This window comes from Giraffa tippelskirchi, chromosome 9 (genome assembly GCF_054371585.1).
Source record: "Giraffa tippelskirchi isolate mGirTip1 chromosome 9, T2T-mGirTip1v1.2.pri, whole genome shotgun sequence".
Taxonomy (NCBI): domain Eukaryota; kingdom Metazoa; phylum Chordata; class Mammalia; order Artiodactyla; family Giraffidae; genus Giraffa; species Giraffa tippelskirchi.
Genome location: NC_137283.1, coordinates 160,444,677 through 160,472,422, shown reverse-complemented (window position 1 = coordinate 160,472,422; position 27,746 = coordinate 160,444,677). Strand labels below are relative to the sequence as shown.

The 27,746-nt window shown below is 40.6% G+C and overlaps 1 protein-coding gene across 6 annotated transcripts in view; it reads left to right on the top strand.

Annotated features, from left to right (window-relative positions):
* PRKN (parkin RBR E3 ubiquitin protein ligase) overlaps window positions 1-27,746 on the top strand; it is a 1,216,903-nt gene that overhangs the window by 433,010 nt on the left and 756,147 nt on the right. The window lies entirely within an intron of this gene.

The following is a 27,746-nucleotide window of genomic DNA, read 5'->3' as shown; positions in this document are numbered from 1 at the left end:
ATGGACTCTGGCACAGGTGATCCTGTCCAGGCTTCTTGTTCATATACAGTGAGAGGCATAAATCTTCAGTGACATTGTTACTTATTGACTGGGAAAAGCCTCAACTAGATATAATTTTAGACCATTTCCAGAATGTTCTCTCATGCCCCCTGCTGCTCAGTTATTCATACCCCTAAGGTAACTACTCTTCTGACTTCTATCAGCAAGATTGGCTTTTTCTGGCAAGAACACCTACGATGTGATTGGAGGGCTGGAGGCTGCACAGTGCTCGACGGCACTGGAGGGGAAGCCCCTTGGGCTGTGGTCCGAGGAAAGGCAGTAGCTGCTGGACCACCCTGTGAGCACGAGAGCCTCCAGTCCAAGCCTCGAGGTCCAAACCCAGTGGAGACCTGGGCTCCGTCTGTCATGGCAAAGACAGACCAAGAGGAGACGTCCTGGGAGGGCATGGTATAGTTTGGGCTAAAGACTCAAGATGTAAAAAGCACTTGTCTAGGTGGCTAAAACATCTGGCCAGCAGAAAATTGAGATTCCAATAGAGAACATGACAGCATCCAGTCAGCTACCACTGAACTGCAGGCTGAGTTTTCAAACTGCATTTAGTACTGAAGAGAAAGAGATGATGCAACTCAGTGAAATCAAACACCCGGAAAAAACATTTCTTGATCAGAGGCTGATACTTTTGTCTCAGTGAGGTCCAAACCCTGAGTGATGGCTCATTTCTTGTCTTTCTTCCGATGATTGAATTAGGTAGGTGCTGTTGAACACGTGGGCGTGTCCACATGCAGTACTTTGACAGACATGACAATATTCTGCTGATTACAAACAGCCAAATTAGTCCTTGAACATGTAGGTTAATAGTTGAGCTAGAGGAATATTAGGTACCTCCAAAATCCCGGGGAGTCACTCGTGACACCTGCTCAGCTCTCAGGATCACAGCCCTGGTGGGGGCTCACCTGAGTCAGGACCAAGATCACTGCTGAGCATGCAGCCCAGGCACACAGGGACAACTACTTTTGTTGTTGTTGTTGGCTACAGGATCTTATTTCCCCAACCAGGGATTGACCCTGAGTCCTCTGCATTTATTGCACAGCAGATTCTTAACCACTAGACTCCCAGGGGAGTCCCAGGGCAGCTGCTGTTTGGGACAACCTGTTACCATCTTTCCCATAGAATTACCAAGCTGGGAGAGACTCACCTGCTAAAATTGGTTTATCAGAAAGAGGGTTCTTTTTATGAAATTCCTCTCTGCGCTGAGGGTTAGAGAATTCACAATTAGCGTTTTGCAGATGGCCTGCGAGGAGAATCGGATTACAGGTGCCTTCTCAGATACCTCTACAGGGTAGGTGCTCTGTTTCTGAGAGGCCTTCCTGCCCGGGTCTCACAGATACTTTTTGATCTCGGTAAAGAGACTCGGAGGCAGGCTGTGTTAGAGAATGCCTTCTCAGCCTAGAGGGAAAAAGAGGATCTTCAAATAGAATCATAATGGCATTGCTTCCTGGCGTTTAATGGCTCTCAGAGCTTGGCAGGCATGCCACCTAGTGTTCAGCTTCACGAGACCCGGTCACATTCAAAGAGAAATGAAGGGCACCCTCGCGGGCCGCAGTCAGGATGGCCCAGGGCCTGTGGAGCTGTCTCCATGCAGCTTCACGAGACCCGGTCACATTCAGAGAGGAATGAAGGGCACCCTCGCGGGCCGCAGTCAGGATGGCCCAGGGCCTGTGGAGCCGTCTCCACGCAGCTTCACGAGACCCGGTCACATTCAGAGAGGAATGAAGGACGCCCTCGCGTGCCGCAGTCAGGATGGCCCAGGGCCTGTGGAGCCGTCTCCACGCAGCTTCACGAGACCCGGTCACATTCAGAGAGGAATGAAGGACACCCTCGCGGGCCGCAGTCAGGCTGGCCCAGGGCCTGTGGAGCTGTCTCCACGCAGCTTCACGAGACCCGGTCACATTCAGAGAGGAATGAAGGACACCCTCGCGGGCCGCAGTCAGGATGGCCCAGGGCCTGTGGAGCCGTCTCCATGCAGCTTCACGAGACCCGGTCACATTCAGAGAGGAATGAAGGACGCCCTCGCGGGCCGCAGTCAGGATGGCCCAGGGCCTGTGGAGCCGTCTCCACGCAGCTTCACGAGACCCGGTCACATTCAGAGAGGAATGAAGGACACCCTCGCGGGCCGCAGTCAGGATGGCCCAGGGCCTGTGGAGCCGTCTCCACGCAGAGGGCCGCCACTGCAGCTTGATCTATGGCATTTTATTTATTTTTTTAATTTGGCAGCTGCCACTGAGATTCCAGTGTCCCAGTGCAGAACACTCACCTTTAATTTGTTTTCTTTATTAAATGTACAGCCAAACTTCTGTCTCCTCCGTTCTATTCTTGGAAGGCCAAAGAGAATGTGTGCCTTGGCTTTCACTTTTGCTAAATTATATCAAGTTTCTTTTAAATACTGGGCTGTAAGAAATTTTTCATTTTTCTTTGACTAGTAATTGATGGAAGAAGCAAATTATTTTGAAATATGTCTTGTAGATAAGACAGATGAGAAAAATAAGGTATAGTTACACGAGTGCCTTCTAGTATTGTAAAAAGCTTGGTTAAATTTTATTATATAAATAATACATTCTCACTATATGGCACTTCAAAGATATGAAAAAGTATGAGGTAGAAACCATGTATCTAACCATTGCTAACATTTTAGTTACCATTCTTGCTAGAATCTTTGAATCTTTGAATATATTCAAATTCTCATATTAGATGTAGGGTTTTTCCCTAGATTTGTTTTTCTCATTTGAAAATGTTTTATTCTCTCATAGTTAATTTTTCTGGTTCTCTATTTTTATTTTCTTATAGTTGCATAATATTCTATACTTTGTTATAATGCTATAATCATTTCCCTATTGATCTATTGATAGCATATATTTCATTTACAGGTTGTATGTGTCTGTGTGTGTCTGTGTGTATGTGAGGAAGAGAACAAGAGAGAAAGATAAAGAAATTACTATGATTCAGTGAATGGGAATATGTGTATATATTTATGTGTGTGTATACATAATATACATCCTTATATCCTTCAGTTCTGATATTTTTAAATAGCTAATTCCAAAGAGGTGTATCTCCGGGTTGAAGGGTATGTATATTTTTAATTTGAATTAGTTGCAAGATTGTGTTAAGAAAGCTGTAGCAGTCATATTTGCTGTTAGTATCTGATTGCTTTTATTCCCCTAAAAATGTTTTCATCATTTATGTTCCCAGTTTTATTAACCTAAATGAAATATTCTTATAATTTAATTTTCACTTTATCTGTTTATTGAACATTTAAATATGATCCTATGTATTATAATAGTTTTTAAATGACATCATAAGTTTTTTATACCAAAGTAACCTTTTATCTACTGTACAAGTTGCATATATATTTTCTAAACACAGTTTTTGTTGTCTATTGTTTTTATTTATGATGTCTTTGTTAGACTTGGGGTTCCCTTGGTGCTTCAGATGGTAAAATCTGCCTGCAGTGCAGGAGACCTGGGTTTAACCCTTCGATCAGAAGATCTCCTGGAGAAAGGGCATTGCAACCCACTCCAATATTCTTGCCTGGAGAATTCCATAGACAGAGAAGCCTGATGGGCTACAGTCGTTGGGGTTGCAAAGAGTCGGACACGGCTGAGTGACTAACACAACACTTGTTAGACTCACTGAAATATTTTTCACATAATCACATATTTCTATATTTTTTTTCCTATTTTTGGATATAAAATTCTCCTAAGCCTATATATTTTACAAGCATCTCCTATTTTTTTAATTGACTACATTTAAATTTTTTAGTTGGTCTGAAATTTCTCTTTGCATGTAGAGTGATAAAGGAGCCCAAATTTATTTCTTGAAAGGATGGCTTTCTGTGATGTTACTATTTATTAAGTAATCATTTTTCCCAATGTGTAGAAATATTACCCTTACAATAAATTCTTGTATAAGATTGACTTGTAGGCTTTCTCTTACTTGATATTACCTATGCAAATAGGTGGCCCTTCATACTGTTTTAAGCACTGTGACTTCATCATATCTTTTAGTTTGGGAAAAGGCAAGCCTAGCATCAACTGACTCATCTTGCAGACTTTCCTTGGCTCTTCGTGGGCACTTATTCTCTGGCTTGAGTTTTAATATGGTTTGCCCATTTCAACCTCCTCCAAATTAATAGCTGGTCCCTCCCTGGAAGTTCTTCAGTCCTTAAAGACGCTGCCACATACCCCACACTCTCTTTGCTCCAGCTGTTCCTCTGCTCAGAAGAGAAGTGTTGGATACTTAATTAAGAGGTAACTGTGGCAAAGATGTGTTCTAACTGCCACATTCCAAGAGGATCCTTCCCACAACTAATTATAAACAGTGTAACTCTTGTACTATTATCTCTAAAGATTGAGCAGATACCTGTCAATAAAGGGTGAATGAGAGACAGCACATGCAGCCTGGCTTCTGGAACATCTTTTGTTGGGGAAAATTCATGGAGACAGGGCAGTGTGGCTCTTTAGTGAGACTGGATATCAGGCACCAGCCCTCGGGGAATTCATGACTGGAGAAGTAACAGCTCCTTCCCAGATGTAAGGAAGAAGAGGTGGGGGCCAGGCCTGCTGTTACAGCGGTGTGGCACCGTGGACCTCACCTCCAGTCTGTCCCAGCTGATGGACTTCAGTCCTGGATGCCAGCTGCCATGGGCTCTGCAGGCCGTAGGTTGCCTGTACACTGAAGTGTACCTGGGATAGAAATCCACCCATACTGATCCCATTGAATACACCTACAAGCAAGGGTTTTCTACAACCACAGGATAAGAGACTAATGTTCTTTAGTCTTAATTCTTACCCATGATTGCCAAGGCCTTGTTTTGCAATAGGTACAACAGAATTGCATAACTCTATCCTATATCCGCACAATTTAATTTATGAAGCATTTACTATTTTCTAGTTCCTGGGAATATAGTAGATTTTTTTTAAGAAGACAGTAAGCAAAACAACTTTCTCATGGCTTTAAAATTATTTATGTGGGGAATATAGAAAGTAAGCCAAAAGATATATAGCAACAGTAAGTGGCTTGAGGAAGCACTTGATAAAGGGAAAGAGTGTGATGGGAGTGCTGGGTTAGTTAGGACGGAAGAACGTGGTTGTTATGGGACGTGTTTTGAAGTAGAGTGATCAGGATTTGCCCAAGGTTAAAACAGCGATATAAGCATAATGCCAAAGATACATAGTTTTATAATTTATTCAATTATATATTTTGCTGGAGTGAGTAGATAGTTGTGAAGGAAGATGGGAAGAAGATCAGATATTTTTTGGTGTGTGTAGAGAACTAAAATGTCTTTGAACATTTACTTTACAGAATCCTGATGTATTTTTAGTTGGCTGATACACATGATACAAATTGAGAAAAAATTCAACTCATCAGCATGTAGATGGTTTTTAGAGTCGTTGGCCTCTATGAGATATTAAACAGGAATAATGGTTACGTGCTGTCCATTTGAGGTATTCATCCTCTGTCTGACATTTCCATCTCCCTTTGGGAATACCCTGGTTTATGTAGCCTTGAGAGGCCCAGGCCACTGCCCATCGTGGAATTCATGGGACCAGATTCTCCTGCTCTCGCCGTCTGTACATCCAGGAGCAGGAATGAAACAGGGTCTCTATTGTATGAAGGTTACTCCTGGAACTTCAGTCTTCAGTGACTGATACAGCAACATGAGGGCGCTGGCATTTTATTGCCTCTGTACTGACATCGGTAGAGATACTAGACTCTTCCCGAAGCATGAGTTTCCCTTGGCTCTTACTGTGTTCCCCATTCTCCTGTTACTCAGAGGTTCTGTGGGATCTCAACATCCTTTCAATGTATTTCTTTTATGCAACAAGTAGTAGGCAGTTGCTTTTCTGGGTAATTGATTCTATTACATATAAATAAACTTGGACTTTCCCAGTGGCTCGGCGAGTAAAGAATCTCGTTTCAGTGCAGGAGACACAGGAGATGGGGGTTCAATCCTTGGGTCGGGAAGATCCTCTGGAGAAGGAAATGGCCACCCACTCCAATGTTCTTGCCTGAAAATTCACATGGACAGAGGAGTCTGGTGGGCTCCTGTCCAAAGAGTTGCAAAGAGTCAGACACAACTGAGTGACCAAGCACACAAGCTTGTAGTTTGTAGAAGACAGACAAAAACTTTAGGAAGTTTTCAGTAACTAGAAAGCAGAATTGATGGTGTGTTTTGAGTATACAGCATGCAGTTAGCAAGTGGAGCGTGCACGTGTTCAGTGGGAGGTGGGGTGAATGAACCAGGAGCTACCCAATATTCATGAGGCGCCTCGATCCTAAATATATGTGAAAAAAAATAATAATAAATAAATGAATAAATATATGTGACACAAAATATATGAGGTACTAAATATTCAGATACACTAAATAGACATCTGCATTTTGTAGTCAGAAAGTCAAAATTTGGTCACCCACTGCTGATGTCTGTTCTGGACCCATGTTTCCCCTGCCCAGAAAGCACAGAATCTATTATTGTTCATCAGGCTAATTAACAGGATGAATCTATATTTGTATATACCTTGTCCCTTTGTCTCTCTAACAGAGCAAGTGTGTGTCTCTGGCCCACAGCACCTTCTGCCTGTGGCCTCTATTCTGTTTGCATCCTATCCTAAAGGTGTGTGTGTTTATTTATGCTGCTGCTGCTGCTAAGTCGCTTCAGTCGTGTCCGACTCTGTGCGACCCCATAGACTGCAGCCCACCAGGCTCCACCATCCCTGGGATTCTCCAGGCAAGAACAGTGGAGTGGGTTGCCATTTCCTTCTCCAATGCATGAAAGGGAAAAGTGAAAGTGAAGTCGCTCAGTCGTGTCCGACTCTTAGTGACCCCGTGGACTGTAGCTTACCAGGCTCCTCCGTCCATGGGATTTTCCAGGCAAGAGTACTGGAGTGGGGTGCCATTGCCTTCTCCAGTGTTTATTTATATCTTCCCCTTTTCTTCTCAAACTATGTTTTAAACTGATTTTAAAAAGCCTTGTGATTCAAGCATTTCAGTTTGATCTGAGACTCTTTTTGCTTGGTGACTTCTGGGATAGCTTGCCTGGAGGTGGACTTGAAGGCTTCTGTTGCACCAAGGTTGTTTCCCACATGACATAACTGGAGCTGGTTTCTCTCCCTTGAACTTATAGCTCGGATTAATATACTTGTGGGCTAAAGAATACTTGAGTCTGCAGTCAGTGTCCTGTCAGTGTGAGGTTTCTCTTGTCTCTTCAGTAGAGAGCTTAGAGCTTCAGAGATGGAGAAATTTGCCGCAAGAAGTCATATAATTTCCAGGTTATCGAAAAACTCTCAGCACCTCTCCAGCTGCATCACAGTTTGGTTTTGTATCTAAAATGGTCTAAAATATTAGCCTTTAGTTTCACTTCGAGTGTCTGCAGTTAGTATTTCTCAACTTGGAAGGACACAATGACTTTCTGTTTGGAAGATTCATTGATGAAACACAACAGATTGGATAAAGATGTATTTCCTATGATAGGACTAGTTGTGTGTGAAATGAACAACAGCAAAGTACAAGGGAATGAGCACCTGACTAGAGGTGAAAAATAAGAAACACGCTCAGAACAAGGATACAGAATTGATTAGAATTCTGATGTGAAGCCAAAGCTGATAGTGATCTGGATAAATGATGAGATATGGCATCCTAACCCAAGAAGTCGAATATCTTTGAAATACCATGTGTTTCATATTATGGGGAAAAACAGTATTTCAACACCAGAGTTAGGGTGTCTAGAATGAGGAAAACCCAACTTAAGTGAAAGAGAATGTTGAATCCGTGGATTTTAAAAACAAATTACTGTTTAGGTGTGCACTCAGACCCAAAGATAAGACGCTCGTAGGCACAAAATTTGCCTGGACAGAGGAGGGGGCAGGGACTTGCCGCTCAGCTAACTCATATCTAATGTGTGTGGGCAAACGTTATTTTCTGTGTGAAGGATCAATGTGTAAAGCAGTTCTGCATCATTAAATTACAAAGATACAGATTTTCCATCTATGGAAGTATTTCTTAAAAGAAAAGCATCATTTGGAGCAGCCCATCACCTTTCTCAAGTATATTTTCAATCTTGTAACTTCAGTATTTCTAACTTTGAACTGCATGCAAAGTGCACTTAAAAAGCAGCTGTTGTTTATTTGTTCACTGATTGCTCATTGTATTTTACTCCTCACTGTCCTCTTCCCCTGTAACATTTGCTCTAAGTGATAAGGGTCACTCGCTGAGCAGGATATATGGCGGTGCTTAAAAAATGACACACAAAAATCTGTGAACGTGGCTTACTTCCAAGTCCTAAGCTCAGTGGGCTCCATCTCATGGATTGATGATGCTGAAGGGAAGAGCTAATGCTGAGACTACTAACTAACCCTTATTAGGCATTTACCCTGACCAAGCACTCTATGCTCATTACCTCATTTGTTCCTCTCAACCTTAAAGGGTAATATTATATTTCTATCTTAGTGATGAAGAAACTGATGTCCCCAAAGTCACAGCTAGACAGAGGCAGAACCAGCATTTGAACTCAAGGGGTCTGCCACCAGAGGGCTTATCAGCCCATCCCTTCTTCCTTCCTGTTGATGAGTGTGAGATGAGGGTGATGGAGATACGTACGTCTAGATCACACATTCTCAGTAAAAATAAACCCGTGCTTCTATGCCAGACTGCCCTGAGGCTGTGACTAAACAATTTAATCAGGGTTGTCTTTATTTAAAAAAAATAAAAAACTGCATCAAAACAGCTACCTCAAAATGTCAAGGACCCACTACACATGTAGCTGCCCACTGATATCAAAAGTCACCAGCAGGGAAGGCATTATTGGTCTTTATTGAGTTTTCATTGCAAATCTCTGGTTATTACAAACAGTGGAAGTACCTCACATTAACCATGATGGCAAAATTCATCTCTTAGGTCTTCTAAAAAATACTAGGTGTTATGGCCCAGAGTTCGAGGTTGATGGGGATGTAGACTGCACAGTGCTGGGGGCAGAGGACAGGGGGGTTCCCAATTTGGGGGCAATGATCAGGGGAAGGCCTGTGCACTTGCTTATAGAGGTGAGTTGTAAAGGACCCCAGGGTCAGAGGTCTTGGAATTACCAAGGTAGAGACCATCTAAGGCATGACATAGGAGGAGGTCCCACGTACTATGTTGATCCCAAGAGAGAATAGCAAGCACCAACCCATTGGAAGGAGGACGTATAGGCTGCCCACCTGCAACCCTCAACCCCATCCACTCCCCGAGTGTCTGCAGGGTCCAGACCCTGTATCTCACTCCCAGTCCACGTCTGTGTGTTCCTCCACAGTCTCTGCTGGGTGGACCTTTCCTGTCCTGGAGAATCCCTTTCTTACTCTTCAGCCAAGATTTCAACTTTGTACTATCTTCAACCAGTTCAATTTCTTGAGCATGCTACCCATTCACTGGCAAGCACTCTCTTCCTTTCTGTCCCTTCAGTATTTCTTCTTCTGGGTACACACCATGGATTAATTTCCAATTCCAATAAATTTCCATTAATTTCCTGACACTTTTGGAAAGCAAAGTCCATGACTAATAGACTAGACCAAGGGACTGGAGCATTCAGAGTGATAATTTTAAGAGCTCCATTTGTTCTAAGCACTGTTTTCTCGTTTGGTTCTCATCACAGATCTATGATGTAGGTACTTTATAATCCCCATTTTCAAGGTGAGATAAGTAAGTAAATAAGTTGTCTAGAGTTGAACTGCTACTAAGAGACACAATTCAAACCCAATCAATCTGTGTCCCAAATCCAGCCTTTTCACTCACCTGGCTCTAATGGATTGAAGGAGCAAGATTTAGATAATTGGCAAGCCATTCATTATATGTATGTGTACGCACACACAGCACGCACGCACAATCTTCTTTCCAGTTATAGATAAAGTATCTTCAGCCACTGGAGTTCTAGAAAAAATGAGAAATTACAAGTTGTTCTTGTCTCTTAATAGTGCCCCTTCTCCCATCTCTTGGTAGCTAGGGGGCCATTTCTGCCCTCTAGCTGGTCAGCTTCCTAGGCAGTACCCTGTTCATTTCTGCCATTTGATCACTCAGAGTCAAATAGCTTAATGACTAAGGAAATGAATTTTGAGAGTCAGATTGCTGGGTTTTCCACTCACTTCTGCTACTTCTTTTGGGATTTTGGGCAAGTTTTCTACTCTTCCTGAACTCATCTGTAAAATGGGAACAGTAACAGCACTTACTTATGTAATAGGTGTCTTGGGGTTGCTGTAAGAGTAAAGAATAATAATACTGTATTTAAAATTTGGAGAAGACGGGCTAGCACAAACAAAAGAGCTATGTCATGGCAAGTGATCATCATTGTAATGGTTTAAGAAACATGTTTTGAACATCTGTGTTTCAGACACCAAACATAGGCCAGTCCATATCCTCACAGGACTTACATTATAAGGAAGGCAAATACTGAACAATCAAGTATACAAAGTGGCAAAATGAGTAAACATTGTATCAAGTGGGGGCAGCAATGTTATAAACTGTGACAGACAGTGAAACATGGCCTGAGGTTGAGAAGAACAGAGAGGGGTGCTGGAGATAGGAGCTGGGGAAGTCTGATACAATGTGCAGAGGAGCAGGACAGGGCTGAGAGGCAACACCTTCTTACCGAACACCTAGGCACTTTTCTCAGCATTCCATATATGGCATTCTTTCTTCAGTCCTTCAACACTTACAGGAGATAAAGTTATCTCCCTGCTTTATAGACGGGAAGTGGAAAGCCCAGAGAGGTACTTGCTCAGGGCCTCCCATCAGCTAAATAGTAAGAAAAATTTCAACCACTCAGTCATTTGCAAGCCTCTACCCCTCACACTCTTAAATCTTACCGTATATTATATTGTAGCCTCTAGTTCAGAATCACTAGTCAAGGTAGCTCAGATGGTAAAGAGTATGCATCCAGTGCAGGAGACTCGAGTCCGATCCCTGGGTCCAGAAGATCTCCATAGAAGGGCACGGCAACCCACACCAGTATTCTTGCCTGGAGAATCCCATGGACAGAGGAGCCTGGTGGGCTACAGTCCATGGAGTCACAGACAGTTGGACCCAACTGAGCAACTGAACAACTCTTTCACTTTTGGTCTGGGCTGCTTTAGCAGTGAAATTTGTCCCAGTGGACTGTCTTCCAGAGTGTTTTTCTCTGAAGACTGCATTTGTTGTTGTTGTTCAGTTGCCCAGTCATGTCCAGCTCTTTGTGACCCCATGGACTGCAGCACACTAGGCTTCCCTGTCCTTCACCATCTCCGGGAGTTTGCTCAAACTCACATCCGTTGAGTTGGTGATGCCATCCAACCGTCTCGCCCTCTTGCATTAGGTTGAATAAATCTTCATCCAGGTCATCCATTTCTCCCATGCCCCTCCTCCCAGCTGCTTCACGCCCCTGCTTGGTTTTTCTCCCTCGAGCACAGTGTACACCATTGTTGTAACGTCACTTGAAGGCATTTCCTTTGGCATTCACAGTACCATGTACATTCTGAACCTCTGACCAGCAAGGGGTAATCATATCTTCAGATTTACTGTCTAGATGCCATGACGTTGTAAACTCCTACAGGAATCATACTTAATAAATCATTGAATCCTCCAGTAGCTTAACACTGAATCTTTCATAAATGTTCAATAATTTATTAATTGAATAGATGAATTAATAATATTATTTTCTTATGTACCTCCTTAGTGGAGCTAGTTTGTTTCTGTTTTTTTTTTTCTTCCCTATTAAACATACTGAATATGAATTTTGTGCCAAATTTTAACTCAGCACATGCAACCATTTAGGGCTCTTACATTCTAAAGCAATCTGCACCCCATAGACCATTTGTAGTTTCTTTCTTCTTTGTGACCCTGAAGTAAAATCGCATGGCAAACACAGACATGGTGTTGCTAAAACGTTTCTAACTTTAATCTTGACCAGCATCTGGAAATGCTTCATAGTGTCCACGGAGGTAGAGGCCAAGCTAATTTTGTCATGGGTTCCAGTAGTCTTTCCTCAGAAATACTATTATCTAGTATTCCAGGGGTCTAAAACCTGCTATTCACTAGCATTTTCCAAGAGTGCAGCAAGTTTAGTGGGGAAATTTTCTTTTCAAAGTTGGTTAATATTATTCTCTGCCTTCCTCTAGTGTACTTTGTTTTTGAGCAGGGATAATGTTCAAATTAAAGGGATAAGGCGCACATCTGGTGCAGAGGAAAAGCAACGGAAGAAAACTGCTACTCAAGCAAACTTACTGCTTTTTAATTAGTGCCTAAGGGGAGATGTGCTTCTGTGGCAGCCCCGTTTATATGTAAGTTCTTAAAACATTGATGTGTGAATTGCTCTCACATTTTCCACAATCTTCTTCCCCATAGCAGATATAAATAAATAACTAATGAAAGAGTCAAGAGACAGAATCTTTCATCCCTCTTTTGCAATTGCCTCAGAAGGACCTGGAGACAGAGAGTGAAAGAGGTAAAAGTGGAAACAAAATATTTGATAGATTCATGGTAACAACTGTTATGGGAAATCCAGGGAGTTGCTTTCCTGTACAGCAAAAGATGAAGGCTCACACAAAAATGTATAGCGGTGGATCTCACTTTGTAATGAGGTAGGCGGTCATGCGATAAAATAATTTTCCTTCTCGAGGACCTCCTGTTGGATGGTTGCTTTCTTCCCCATCACATTTTGCTGCACTCTAGTATCAGAATACCATCCCCGCCTATTTTATTGCTATCCCCCTCCCCCATATCCTCTTAGGTACAGAAAATGTGAAAATGGTGAAGGTGCTGGAAGCTTTTACCTAATTCAAAATGGAAAATCAAAAAGAATAGTTAGTAGAAATTTCACAGAACTTCTACTTTTCTGGAAGCAGATATAGTTATAACAAGTGAGTCATTGAAATTCGGATATGTGTTGAGGCCTCATGTCTCTGAGCAATTTTAGTCTTGAGAAGAGATTTAAAATTAAAAATATTAAACCAGCTCCTACTCCAGAATATCACTGTGTATATTTAATCTAGTGAAGCCATGCCCATCAGCTATACCATGTCTATGATATAAGGACACAGAATAAAATCAGAGATGGTACATTTACAGTTTGTGCTTAAATACTTGGGGGGTCTTATGGTTTCTTTATGTAAAAAAAGATGATAATTTTAAAATATTAATATGTGCCCTTTTTACAAAACCTTAAAATATTTTTGATATTGCCAGTGAGAATTACAATAATTTGACCTAGTTGGTAAATGAAACTTAATGGAGGCTTTTCTCATGATCTTTAATTACAGAATCTTGACACAAAATGAGAACTAAAAAATAACCTGATCTGATTCAGATCTGACCTGAACAGATGAAGATATTAAAGCACAGGAATGTTAAATGATTTACCCAAAGTCTGTTAGCCAAAGAAAAAGCAAAGCAAAAACTAGGCAAAACTCAGCCTTTGTTCTAGCTTTCTGACTCTGAAAGCAGTGTTCTCTCTCATCTATAAATTTAAGTTTAGATAGTATAGAATCTGGGAAGATGAAGTTTTACCAAATTCTGAATTATCAGGTCAACAAATGGAAAGGAAGTTTTTAAACATTTAATTTTACTCATTCTTTCTTTCATTCACTCAATCATTTGTTCCTTTTTTATAATTCTGTGTGTAAATTAGGCACATTTATTATTAATTTGGAAATCAGGAAATCTTTGAGAGGGGATATTTATGAATATCAAAATCTAAAATTCATAAAACCTTATTTTTGACCATCTAAAAAGTGTTCTTGTCAAACTTAAACCACAAGTTAAACTGGCTCCTTGAACTCATGAGAGACCCCTGATTATGGAAAATGCACTATTTTAGGTATTTTGAGAGCCGTGGAGAGGTAAATAAGTCATCCTTCTCCTTCAGCCTCTTCCTCATTGAGTTCAGAGTCATTTCCTTGAGGTCTCAGTTTCAAAGGCAAGTTTTTTGCAGAAACAACATCCACTTTGAAAGAATGCTTGTCTTTGTACAAAGTTGTGAGAAAACTCCAAACTCCTCAGGAAACAAGTCAAAAGAACAAAAATAATCAACAACAGCAGGAAGAAAACTCCCCCAAAACAAATAACAAGCCAACGACCAAAGCAAAACAAGGAAATATGACATTTTTTGTGTGTCACCATCCTGTTTTCAAGGACCCCTGTCAGAACTGAGAATTCTGGGCGCCCAGAAAAAAGCCTTCCAAAATAGAAATAATAAAAAATAAAAAAGATGAAAATAGTTATTCATCTATAATAACATGAATCGTGATGATGTAGTATATCGAGAGATGAAGTGATAATGTTCGTATTAGTTGATATTTTCTTGAATCTCTGAAATATCACTGTTATTGACATACTTCTGTCATTTATTCTGTTCCCCAAATGCTGCTTTGATCTTTTTTGTAAAACAGGATGATGGCTGAAATGCCTGAGTTTACTTTGCAAATGTCATATTCCCCATTTCCTTTAAAACCATGGAGAAGTTCTATACATAATACAATGAAGATTACAAGTAAATTTTCAATGCCAAATGTAGTTCTTCTGTTATTAGTGATGGAATACTAGGTAGAAAAAAAAAATGGGGGAAAAAATGGTACATTGTCTTGGATTTTGAGGGAATACTCAACTTTAGTTTTACCGAATCATTTTCTAAGCTTGTACATATATCAGTAAGCATTGTTGCTTACTGATAGAATGACTTGATAGTTTATGCAGCCATTTTTCAAGCCAGAATACTTCAAGAGATAGGGAGAGGAAGAAATCTGCCTTTTAAGGATATGCAGCTTTATTCTGTTAGTTCCTTTGAAAGTAACAGAAATTTTATTTTCTGAATTGGTGTTATAATTTAACTTCTCCCCATAATGTGCCTTGAATTTTAGTAATAGCAAGAGCAGATTGCCCCTAACCTTTGAGCAATTTTGTTTTCAAAGACATCCTTTCATTTTTTATTACATCCCAACAAATGTCAGTTGAATTAGTGAAACTATGAATTTTTTATTTTATGATCCTACTAACTGAAATGAAAAACTGTTATTAATACTCTTTCTTTAAATACATTCTGTATCTCATGAAAGTATTCATGGCAAGATCATGAAAAATTAAATAAGGCAATGAGCAGAATCAACCAACATCACGGGTGATTGCCTCATTAAGACCCTTTACCAGCATGAAAGTCTTGGTAGATCCTCTCCCTATAGTAGTATTCCATGACTTCCTTTCCCCAAATTGCACAAACACTGATTAAATTCCTGTCACCTCTTTGGGAAAATGAATTTCATAGTTTTCTCACTACTATATGAAATGCTTAATCTTATTTGTCCTAACTTTATTCATTTTGGGAAAGAAAGTACCCTCAGCTTTATATTTCAAAATTGAGAAATTAGTCAAAATTCACTTCCTACAAGATATCAATTGTTTTGTGAAAATTATTTTTTTCTCTCATTTCATGCAGTCCGTATATGTCAACCTGCCAAATCTCTAATTTTCCTTCAGTATCAATTTCTAATCAGTCACTAGTTCCATTAGATATTCCTTGGTGTTTATCAACCAATAATAAAAACAATAGTTAAAATTTTAATAGCATTTACTGGGGTGAAATTACTATTTCAATAGTCCCTTTTTATGTTTTTTGTTTTTTTCAGTTAAAGGAGACCCAGACTCAGAAGGATCACCCAGGGCTGCACAGAAAGTACCTGTCATGCCCAGAATCAAACCCAGGCTCTGGTTCCATATCTAGTGTCCATGTGCATAACAACTGATAACAGTTTTGCAGATGTTAATATTCCAAAGCTCTGTACAATCTTAAGGAAAACCTGAACAAACTTTTTGGCCAATCCAATATCATGTGAGAGTGGGTTAATTTTTTTTTTTTTTTCCTAATTATGCGTCCAAAACACTCCTGACAATCTCTGCAGTTTTGTTTGCTCCTCTCATTGAAGTTGTTCATTTGGGACTGTTTCTTTAGACAGTAATCTGTGGGAAGTTTCAGATCCCTTACCTTTCTCACATCAGATATTTTGGAGTCTTATTTTGGAGTCTTCATCTTACATATATAGGTTTTTGTTTTTTAATCCCCATAATTCTGCATTTTGAGACTATCAGTGCTTACACTTAGCAATATGTTTTCTTGAATTTCCTAACATGTCACTATACACCACTACATCAGCTTGGCTCCTCATCCTTGACACAGTTTAATGTATGCAAGTCCCTGAGACACTATCTTTGTTCCGTTTCTTTGTAAACAGAGCCAGAGATGTAGTCTCCTAGTGGTTAATTTGGGAGGTGATGCTGGGAAACAATGAAGGAGCTGGAAAAGTGGGACATGGAAGGAAGGAACGCCAGTAGACTAGGAAGCTGAGCTTGCAGGGCAGTGGACGTCTGGGGCACAGCATCACTGGGGATCTGAGAAGTCATGGGAAATGCCTAGTAGGATGGTTCTTCGGAGGATGGGAAGCTGGGACATTTACCTGCCATCCCCAGGCCCTGTGGGTTAAAGATGACATTTGGCTCTTTGGGGCTCTGCTTCCAGTCAGGCTTTGGCTTCAGAGAAATCCCGGAAGCACTGAAGCTCTGAGACTCTCTGGAGGCTCCTGAGATAGGATATAGGCAGTGTGCTTTTGTTGTTCAGTTGCTCAGTCCTGTCTGACTCTTTCGACCCCGTGGTCTGCAGCACACCAGGCTTCATCATCTCCCGGAGCTTGCTCAAACTCATTTCCATTGAGTCGGTGATGCCATCCAACCATCTCATCCTCTGTCATCCCCTTCTCCTTCTGTTTTCAATCTTTCCCAGCATCAGGGTCTTTTCTAATGAGTCGACTCTTTGCATCAGGTGGCCGAAGTATTGGAGCTTCAGCTTCAGCATCAGTCCTTCCAATGAATATTCAGGACTGATTTCCTTTAGGATTGACTAGTTTCATCTCCTTGCATCCAAGGGACTCTCAAGAGTCTTCTCCAATACCACAGTTCAAAAGCATCAGCTTTCTTTATACTTCAATTCTCATATCCATACATGACTACTGGAAAAAACATAGCTTTGACTATATGGACCTTTGTCAGCAAAGTAATGTCTCTGCTTTTTAATATGCTGTCTTGGTTGGTCATAGCTTTTCTTTCAAGGAGCAAGTTTCTTTTAATTCATGGCTATAGTCACCATCTGCAGTGATTTTCGAGCCCAAGAAAATAAAGTCTCTCACTGTTTCCATTATTTCCCCATCTACTTGGCATGAAGTGATGGGACCAGAAGGCACGATCTTAGTTTTTTAAATGCTGAGTTTTAAACCAGCTTTTTCACTCTCCTCTTTCACTTTCATCAAGAGGCTCTTCAGTTTCTCTTTGCTTTCTGCCATAAGGGTAGTGTCATCTGCATATCTGAGGTTATGATTATTTCTCCCAGCAATCTTGATTCCAGCTTGTGCCTCATCCAGCGCCTCAGTTTGCATGATGTACTCTGCACATACGTTAAATAAGCAGGGTGACAATATACAGCCTTGACGTACTCCTTTCCCGATTTGGAACCAGTCCATTTTTCCATGTCTGGTTCTGTTGCTTCTTGACTTGCATACAGGTTTCTCAGGAGGCAGGTAAGGTGGTCTGGTATTCCCAGATACTGGCAATGTGCTAAAAGCTGTCTATCAGAGTATGCTGAAATACATTGGACCATGAGGATATGGCGTGGGGCACAGAAGAGTATCTGCTGAAGTCCATCCCTTACATTGCTCAACTTTGTTTTTGGTGACACAACATCATGTATAAGTCATTGGTTCAATGAATATACAGTATCTTGGGAACAGCCAGCCTGTCCCTTAACACAGCTTAGAAAGACCCTTCCAGCATCCTGTTAGTTTGGCTTCATTCATGTAATGCAGCACAGAATTGAATCAGTGAAATCTTTGATCCTGCTTCCCACTGTTTCACTCCCTTTGCCACTAAAGGTTTCTTTGACTCCATGCAGTGGCATATGTGATCCTGTTTTGGTAAATGAGGCTTCCAGAAGTGCTTGAATAGTGGAGCCGGCAGAGATATTGGTGTCAAGAGAAGCAAATCCTTTCCTGTGGTATGAACAGTTCTGCTGAAGACAGGTCACCAACTCCCCCATCATAGAGGCTTCTGTGTAATCAGCAATGCTTATAATTAATCCCAGGGCCTGGCTTTCAGTAAAGTGGACCCTCTGGGCCCAGCTCTGAGCTTTTTCAGTGTTGTCATGTAGACCCTTTCACTCTCACAATTTGCGTTCATTTGTTCATGAGAGAATCAGGTGTGCTAAGGTGATGGGCAAGGGGGAGGCAAAGTGTTTGTCACAATCTCTTGAGAAAATGTTCTCTTACTGTGGTCCAGAAGTCCCAGCCCATGTGTCTTAAGCTGGTCTTCTCTGTTCCCACCAGAGACTCCCCGGAAGCTGATCTTCATGTCGGCCAGAATTCGGTCAGCATTGCTCACGCTATCCCCTCTCGCTGTTGTTCAGTCGCTCAGTCGTGTCTGACTCTTTGTGACCCCATGGACTTCAGCACACCAGGCTTCCCTGTCCTTTCCCATCTCCTGGAGTTTGCTCAAATTCATGCCCATTGCGTCGGTGATGCTATCTAATCATCTCATCCTCTGCCGCCCCCTTCTCCTTTTGCCTTCAATCTTTCTCAGCATCAGTGTCTTTTCCAATGAATTGGCTCTTCCTATCAGGTGGCCAAAGTATTTCTATGCCCTAAGTGCTGGAAATAGATGTGAATGAATTAATATTTTGCCAAGCATTCCTTTGCTCACCCCATTCCAACCTCAGCTGTCCTGCTTTCTGTTTCTCTAGCTCAGAAGCTCATTCCCTCCTTGGGGTGAGGGGGAGCAGTCTCTGCAGGAGCTACCCCCGCCTGGAATCCCCTCCCCCAGACCTTGGGATGGGCAGCTCCTCCCACCAGTCTGTGAACGCTTCGATGCCGCTTCCTCAGAGAAGTATCTTGGTCCCCTCTTTAAAGGAGCTACTTCAGTTATTTTCTAATACTTTTTATAAATTTTACATTTTGATATTATTTATTGGCTTCCCCAGTGGCTCAGATGGTAAAGAATCTGCCTGCAGTGCAGAAGACCTGAGTTTGATCCCTGGGTTAAGAAGATCCCCTGGAGCAGGAAATGGCAACCCACTCCAGTATTCTTGCCTGGAGAATTCCATGGACAGAGGAGCCTGACGGGCTACAGTCCGTGGACTCACAGAGTCAGACATGACTTAGCGACTGAGCATGCATGCAAAGTTATCTTGTCAATTTCTTTAGATTGTATGCTTCCTCCTACTAGAATATAAGGTCCACGAGAGCAGAACGTGTCTTCTATTTACATCTGTATCCGTTGTACCTGACACTACAAACAACGTGAGGTACTCAGTAAGTATTTTACTGAAGGGTTAAAGAGCACTGTTAACTCATGGGGAAATACACTTCTTGTTGGAGGGTTTTGACTTTCTTTAAAAAGCCATGTGTTGCTCCAGCTCATTATTTTTCACTAGATATTTGGAAAATCTATTGCAAGTGATACAGTGACCAGCTGTATAGCACAAGGAACTTTCCTCAGTGATCTGCAGTGGCCTAAATGGGAAATACATAAAAAAAAAAAAAGCAGTGGATATATGTATGTATACCTATTGCTGGCTCACTTTGCTGTACAGTAGAAACTAACACAACATTGTAAAGCAGCTATACTCCAATAGAAATTAAAAAGTAAAACGAAAGTCACGCACTGTACTATAATACCCTGATCTTCCTATGTGTGCGCATGCTAAGTCGCTTCAGTCATGTCTGACTCTTTGCGACCCTATGGACTGTAGCCCGCCATGCTCTTCTGTCCATGAGATTCTCTAGACAAGAATACTAGAGTGGATTGCCATGACCACCTCCAAGGGATGTTCCCTACCTAGGGATTAAACCCAAGTCTCTTAATGTCTTCTCCTTTGGCAGCTGAGTTCTTTACCGCTACCACCACCTGGGATCTTCCTATAGAATCTTTTAATACCTAAGAATAATATGTGTACAAATTCATTCTTTCAAACAGTGGCTAGTTGTATTAAGAGGGTTTGACATCTGGTCAATAACTCCCTAATTTTCTTCCCATCTTTTCAGCTCTCTTGGGTGGTAGTCTTTCTCCCCTAAATGATGGCTGGACATTTAGTGTAGTCATTGGTCTAATTGGGAGGCCTTGGTATTGACCACTCTGTGTGGAAACATTTCCAACCCACACACTAGAGTTCAGGATAGGGAACAATTAATCTCCTTCTATAAACACTGAGAAGGAACTCACACTCTCAGCCACACTTCCTTGCTCTGGGGAGAATCATCACCTCCATCATCATGGTGTCCTACTTGGCTTCCTTCCTGTTTCGTAATCCTTAAACCTCTTTTTTTTTTCTTCCCTTTACGTTTGGAAGCCTTTTTTAAGGAACTCTGAGGTGTACCAGGAGATAGGATTTCTAAGTTATATTTAGCTGTTCACACTGTGACGTTCTCCCTTCACACTTCGTCTAGCTTTCCATGCAGAGAAAGCCGCAATAACCTTTCTCTTCTGCCAGTTAGACAAGCAAATTACTTCTCTTATTCATCTGTATGTACAGTTTTTTTCTACTCTTTTTTATAAAATATATATAGGTTTTATATATTTTTTCTTTCAGTTTATTTTTTCCTTCAGTTTATTTTTCTTGATTCATGTCTGCATGTTTTCATAATCACCTTTTTTAAAAAAAATGAATAATTATGTATCTGGAGGGTTTCTATATTCTTGTTTCAGAGGCTTGGTTTATAAATAGCTTCTCTTTTTTTTTTTGCTGGGCTTGTTGTTGAGTACAAGTTTTTAAAATGTGCTTTCCTTTTAACTAGAAGTGATAAAAACTATTGAAACACAGACTTTTGTTCTCTGAAGATCTAGATTTTACTTAGCTGTTAATGCAACTAAAGCTCAGTATTTGCAGCCTTTGACAGCACTTATTTGTCTGAATATAGACAAGGGTTCATGTCCAGTTGCCTCCCCTGAGTCTTAAGACCTCATTCCCTCAGTCATTCACAGGGACGTGTATGTCAAATGAAATGAACCAGCTTGTTTCTAAATGTGTGCAGCTCCAGAAAGAAGCATTCAGTTGTATTCGCTAAAACCGTAAAAGACTAAATCATACTAAACTACACACTACAATCGTATAAAACCCATCTTTTGAGAAGAGAAGGGACTTGTACACCTACTTACCCACACACAGATTTGTCCTGAGTGTGGCTCCAGTGAAAGCTGTTTCCTACAAGTTCTAGACTACTTGGTTAAAGTAGAAATGGCTTACATTGTCGATGCTGTTCCTATTCCAGGAGTACATTGCAGAGGGCAAGAGGGACATAAGAAATGGTTCATTTTAATGTATTTTTATAAGGAGAAATAGTTTGTAGATTTTCACTGATGCAAATGATAGTGATGTAAAGCTGGTCCTCATTTTATCTTTAATTAGAAAAATTACTAAAATTCTCCAAGGAGAGTGAAAACCAGGGCCAATCCCTGCATGTCTGGTCTGAGGTCTGTTTGAGCACTTTCGTGAATCAAAACTGCAAGTCTAAACCTAGTATTTGGTTTTAAGGGTTAAGAGTACTTATAATAAAACTGCTACAGTGACCAGACATCTTTGTTTAGCATAGAAATTTCTGCTGTTGTTCCATTCACTCTTATTTTTGTATGGTGAAGAAGGACCAACAAAAACAATATTAATTGTATTCGAATCAAATAGAACGGCAAGATTGGGGGGTATACCGGAAAACTGAACAAAGAGGATCCAAGTAACAACCCTTTGGAGTGAAAATAACTGGCATAGCTGTTGAAAAGTGTAGTGAAGTGAAGTGAAAGTCATGGAGTCGTGTCCGACTCTTTGTGACCCCATGGACTCTACAGTCCATGGAGTTCTCTAGGCCAGGATATTGGAGTGGGTAGCTTATCTCTTCTCCAGTGAATCTTCCCAACCCAGGAATCGAACCTGGGTCTCCTGCATTGCAGGCAGATTCTTTACCAACTGAGCTATCAGGGAAGCCCTGATGTAAAGTGTAACATGCCGCTTATTCTAGTCTGCTTTCAGGAAAATTGGACTGCTTCTTTTCTTTTTGAAACAAGGAGATGGAGTCGATGAGAAAGGGATGAAAATATAAGATGCTGTGCCATGGAGGGATCCATGTGGAGGAGAGCAAGCATTTCCTTTGTTGGAAAAGTAGTTTGTCAGAGAATAACAATTGAGTCCTGGTACTGGAAGTCAGATGGAGAAGGGCATGGCAACCCACTCCAGTATTCTTGCCTGGAGAATCCCGTAGACAGAGGAACCTGGTGGGGTACAGTCCATGAGGTCACAAAGAGTGGACACAACTGAGCAACTCTCACATACACCGTTGATCAGTGGCTCTACGGCTTGCAGTTTTTTTTTCAAACATGTATTTTGAAAATATGCAAATAGTTGAAAGAATTGTATAACAGGCATTCCTATACCTAGATTCAGCAATTAATATTTTATTGTACTTTCCTTGTTACCCAAATATCCATCTAGGGGCTTCCCTGGTGACTCAGATGGTAAAGAATCTGCCTGCAGTGCAGGAGACCTGGATTCAATCCCTGAGTCAGGAAGATCCCCTGGACAAGAGAATGGCAACCCACTCCAGTATTCCTGCCTGGATAATTCCATGGACAGAGGAGGCTGATGGGCTACAGTCTTGGGGTCATAGAGAGTCAGATATGACTGAGTGACTAACACTTTCACTTTTGAATATCCTTCTATCCAAATCTCTCCATTTACCAATCCATCTTGGTTTTGACGCATTTTAAAGTAAATCAGAGACTTTAAAGTAAATTAGAGACTGTCATCTGTACATATATTGCTCCATCATGAACATACTGTGAAGAGTTCAATACTTATTTATAGTTTGTTTTTTTAATGTGTACTTTATGTACAATGAAATGCTGCAAGTTTGGGCAAAAACATGTACCTATATAGCCCAAAACCAGATCAAGATACAGAATGTTACCTTCTCCTAGAATGCTCTCCTGCCCCTTCTCTGCCAGTGCCCAGTTGTCTGTCCAGAAGTGGCAGCAACTCTTCTGATTTCTCTTCCCACCATAGATTATTTTTGCCTGTTCTAGAACTTCATATAAATAGAGTCATGTACTCAATACTCTTTGGTGTAGGATTTCTTTTCACTCAGCCAAACGTGTTTTGGTTTCATCCCTGTCACTGTATGCTTCAGTAGTTTATTCCTTTTTATCGCTGAGTAGTATTCCATTCTTCTGTAGGTAGACACGGAGAAGGCAATGGCACCCCACTCCAGTACTCTTGCCTGGAAAATCCCATGGACGGAGGAGCCTGGTAGGCTGCAGTCCATGGGGTCGCTGAGTCGGACACGACTGAGCGACTTCACTTTCACTTTTTACTTTCATGCATTGGAGAAGGAAATGGCAACCCACTCCAGTGTTCTTGCCTGGAGAATCCCAGGGATGGCGGAGCCTGGTGGGCTGCTGTCTATGGGGTCGCACAGAATCGGACACGACTGAAGCGACTTAGTAGTAGTAGTAGTAGGTAGACAACTGGGATGGCTACAGCCTTTGGCACTCCTCAATAAGCTGCTTTAAATATTCTTATGTTAATCATTTTTGGACAGATATTGTTTCTCTTGTATAAATAATGGAATTGATAGCAATGGGATTGATGATGCATGTTCAACTATATAACAAAGGCCAGATATTTTTCCAGAGTGTTTGCCGTGGACACTGCAGCAAACAGCAAGGGTGAGTTCCAGTTGCTCTGCAGTCTCTGGTGTCATCACGTTGACTCTGGTGGACACCCAGTGGCATCTCACTTGGATTTCCTGAATGACTGACAATATCATGCCCTTTTTCATGTCCTCATTGGTGATTCTTAGTTTTTTCTTTCATGACATTCTGTCCCTATGTTTCACCCACGTTTAAATTAGATTCATTAGAAAAGATATATATCTTTCCAGAATCTTTAGTGTATATGTATTAGATGCCAGTACTTTGTCAGATGTATGTTTTATAACTATTTTCTGACAGCCTGTAGGTTGTTAATTCATTTTCTTTATATCAACTTTTGATGAACAGACATTTTAAATTTTAAATTTATTACTCTTTTATAGTTATTGCTAGAGTCTGTCAAAGAAACCTTTGCATAATCTTAAGTCATAAAATATTCTCCTATGTTTCCTCCTAGACACTTTATAGTTGTGGGTTTTCCATTTAGATATTGGATCCAGCTCATGTTAATTTTATGATGGTATTAGGTACAGAGATCTATATGGATATGCACTCATTCCTTTCCCCTTTGGTTGAGTTTCTTCATCGAAATTGAATATCCATATATGTTTAGGGTTGTTTCTGGGCTCTAGAGTCAAAATAACACCATTTCAATAACACTGTTTCTGTAGAAATATGATTAGTAATAGTGATACTTGGCAACTTTGAGTCTTGATATAATATCCTCAATAGATTTTCCAGTACCTTGACATAAAGATATGGGATTTCCACCATAGGAGTATATTGCATAGAAAATACTTAGTTTTGAATATCATATATAAAAATTAATGTTACTTTTTTCCTAGTAGAACTAATCTTTCACTATCTTAATAAATTTGGTAGAAAAATTCAGACAGTGCATAAGCTTCTAACATTGTTCTATAACTCACAAACCTTTCTGCTATATGTGTTGTAATAAACATTTCAATGTAAATACAATTTCTAAATTCCAAGTGTTGGCACTTTTTAAGATTTCTTTTACTGTATAACAAAATTTCAGAGTACCAAATAGATCAGGACGTTCCCATACATAACATTCACACTCTACACATAACAAGTACAAAGATTGGCCACTAAAAAACTTTTTTTGTTAAATACTAATTAGCAAGTTTCCTTTGACCATTTTAAAATAACAACTAATACATGTCTGCATGATTTGACCTAGCATTTCCACAACTAGTCTTCCGAATTTCATCAAATGTCTCATCCATTTCTAAATGGGCATACTTTCTCAACTTCACATAACTTATTCATCTTTAAATGCCCTTTCACATAAATCATCTCTATCTCATTTTCATCTTAGTTTCACATGTATGCATTCTTTAATATTTGTCAGTCACTGAATAGGGCTGTTCTTCCAGGGCAGTGGAGCTGGTTTCATTGAGATGCAAGGCCTTTGAAGCCTAATTCCAAATTTGTGGGTGCAGAGGCGATGCTAGGCACCAGGAGTGATGGTGGATTATTATAGGGTGGATATAAATGTGCACAGCACTCCTTCTCTTTCAGTCACGTTCTTCCCTGACAGCACTATTGTATGAACTCTGCTTTCTAAAGGCATCTCACTACTCCATGGGGCTGCTGAAGGCAGTGCAATGTGTTATGATGCTTATCTAGATTGTTGTTCTGTGTGAAACTGGTTTTTAAAAGGGTGGCTTCCTGGCTGTTCCCATGTAGTGTTTAGGAATTTTGTGCATACTTTTCATCACTCATACGTAGAAAGTATTACCCATTTTTCTGTGTTTCTGTTTTCTCTGGCTAAAAGCTATAGTACAACTTATATGTATATTTTTCCCAGTTCATACCCTGTAGTATTTATGGATTTCAAGAATGTCATTTTGGCTTAAAATGGAGCAGCAATGCTATACAGATGAGGAACTTAAATTGCTGGCAGAATGTATAGGGCTTTTTAGCAAGTTACACATCACATTTGATTAATGAGAAATAATGATGAACCACATTCTTTATAGAGAAAATGTGTTTACCATATTCCTCTCCTTAAAATAAATGTGGTTTAGTAGGTGAAATGTCCTCTGACTCCTCTCCTTGACACAAATATGTAATTGATACCCTCTTCCACACAGAAGCGAGTGTGACATAAACGGGAAGCCAGTAACGTTGGCATAAGTGTCTTCAAGACAGATCTGGCACTTTTGAGAAACTTTAAGTCAGTGTTCACTCTGAGAAATGATAGATTATAAATGAAGGACAATATTCCCAAGGAACTGTAGTCATATGAGGAGCTTTCTTAATGTAAGTTGCTAAGATTTAGGGAAAGTCATTTGTGTATTTGTTTGTTTTTGTTAATAAGTTTTATGTTTGCATACAGCGAACAAATGTCTAATGGAGATAATATATTTACAATTATGTTTCAGTCATGCTTGTTGATTTAGTGAATTTTTTAATTGAGATATAGTTGATTTACAATGTTGTGTTAATTTTTGCTGTACAGTAAAGCAGGCCAGTTATGCCTATATATATATATATATATATGCATTCTTTTTTATATTCTTTCCATTATGGTTTTGAAATTTTTTCTCTACTTAATCTGAACTTCTCGATTGCCTTTGACGGGATAAGATTCTGCCTGTGTTAGGCAAGTGTTCTGAGATGGCCCACGCTGCCTTCCCAGGGAGCGTTTGCTGTTGTACGTTGTCTCCCGTCTTCTCATCACACCTTCCAGAGAACTGTTCTGTAAGCAGTTCTCCAGAGAGACCTGGCCTGCTGCGGCAAGGCTGGACTGCATGATAAGCCTGTGAGCTTTGGTGAAGAAGTGCCTGAGCCTAGCCCGTCCACTCTCACACAGTCTCTTCCTTGGAACCTGAGAAGGGAGCCAAGTGTTGGAACAGCGTGTCCTCTCTCGCAGCTGAACTGGGGGGGTTGACAGCCACCCTTGTTCTCCAGGGATTCTGACTCTCCTTCTGGAAGACCTCTTCCTTACCTTGGCCCTTTTGTTGCACTGCTTAATAGAAAGTGCCATCTTAAAGGACGTTCCCTACGTTCCAGGATGATCAGATGCTTTAAATAATTTACAGTAAAATGGATCAAGAAGTAACAATTGTCCTAATTTGGGAACTTCTTGGGGCCTTTGGTGCTATCTCTTTTGGTGGATTATGCCAGATAATTAAAGATAGTTTCCTGGAGATATTTTTCTTCTTAATAATATGTTGCTTTGGGAAAATCTAATTCCTTATTCTCTTATGCCTTGTAGTTCTTGTTAGAAAGCCCATAAAAATACAAATAATCACAGCAAAACTGCAGACAGCAGGAATTCTAGTCACTGCCACCGTGCAGCATACTAACCACTATATAGTCGTAGCCTAGTCACTGCCAGAAAAAGGGAAAGGGAAAGTCGCTCAGTCATGTCCAACTCTTTGCAACCCCATGGACTATACCGTCCATGGAATTCTCCAGGTCAGAATACTAGAATGGGTAGCCTTTTCCTTCTCTAGGGGATCTTCCCAAACAGGGATTGAACCCAGGTGTCCCACATTGCAGGTGGATTCTTTACCAGCTGAGCCACAGGGAAGCCCAGTCACGGCCAGAGGTGATGCCAAATGAGTGCAATGTGATTTCATCAGGAAAATCCCGATCCTGAAGGTGTCCTCACTTCGCTTTGTGGAACATGTGATCTCATGTTGATATATTCCATTGAAAAATAATGTCATGTGACAAAGAAGACCTGCAAATATCCATGGATCTTCACAAACCATCTGTCTCTCTCATTGGAACCTCAATATTAAGTCTAGAAACTTCCACATCCTACAACATCCATTTACCTCATAAGTTGACCTATTTATATTACCATTAAGCCATCCTTAAATTCTGTTTTGTCACTAATGATTAACAATTAGTTTCCTAGACTAAATTGGTTTCCTAGGTTGCATTTTTATAGAGAGATATAAGCTTGACTAAACTATCAATCCAATAAATTG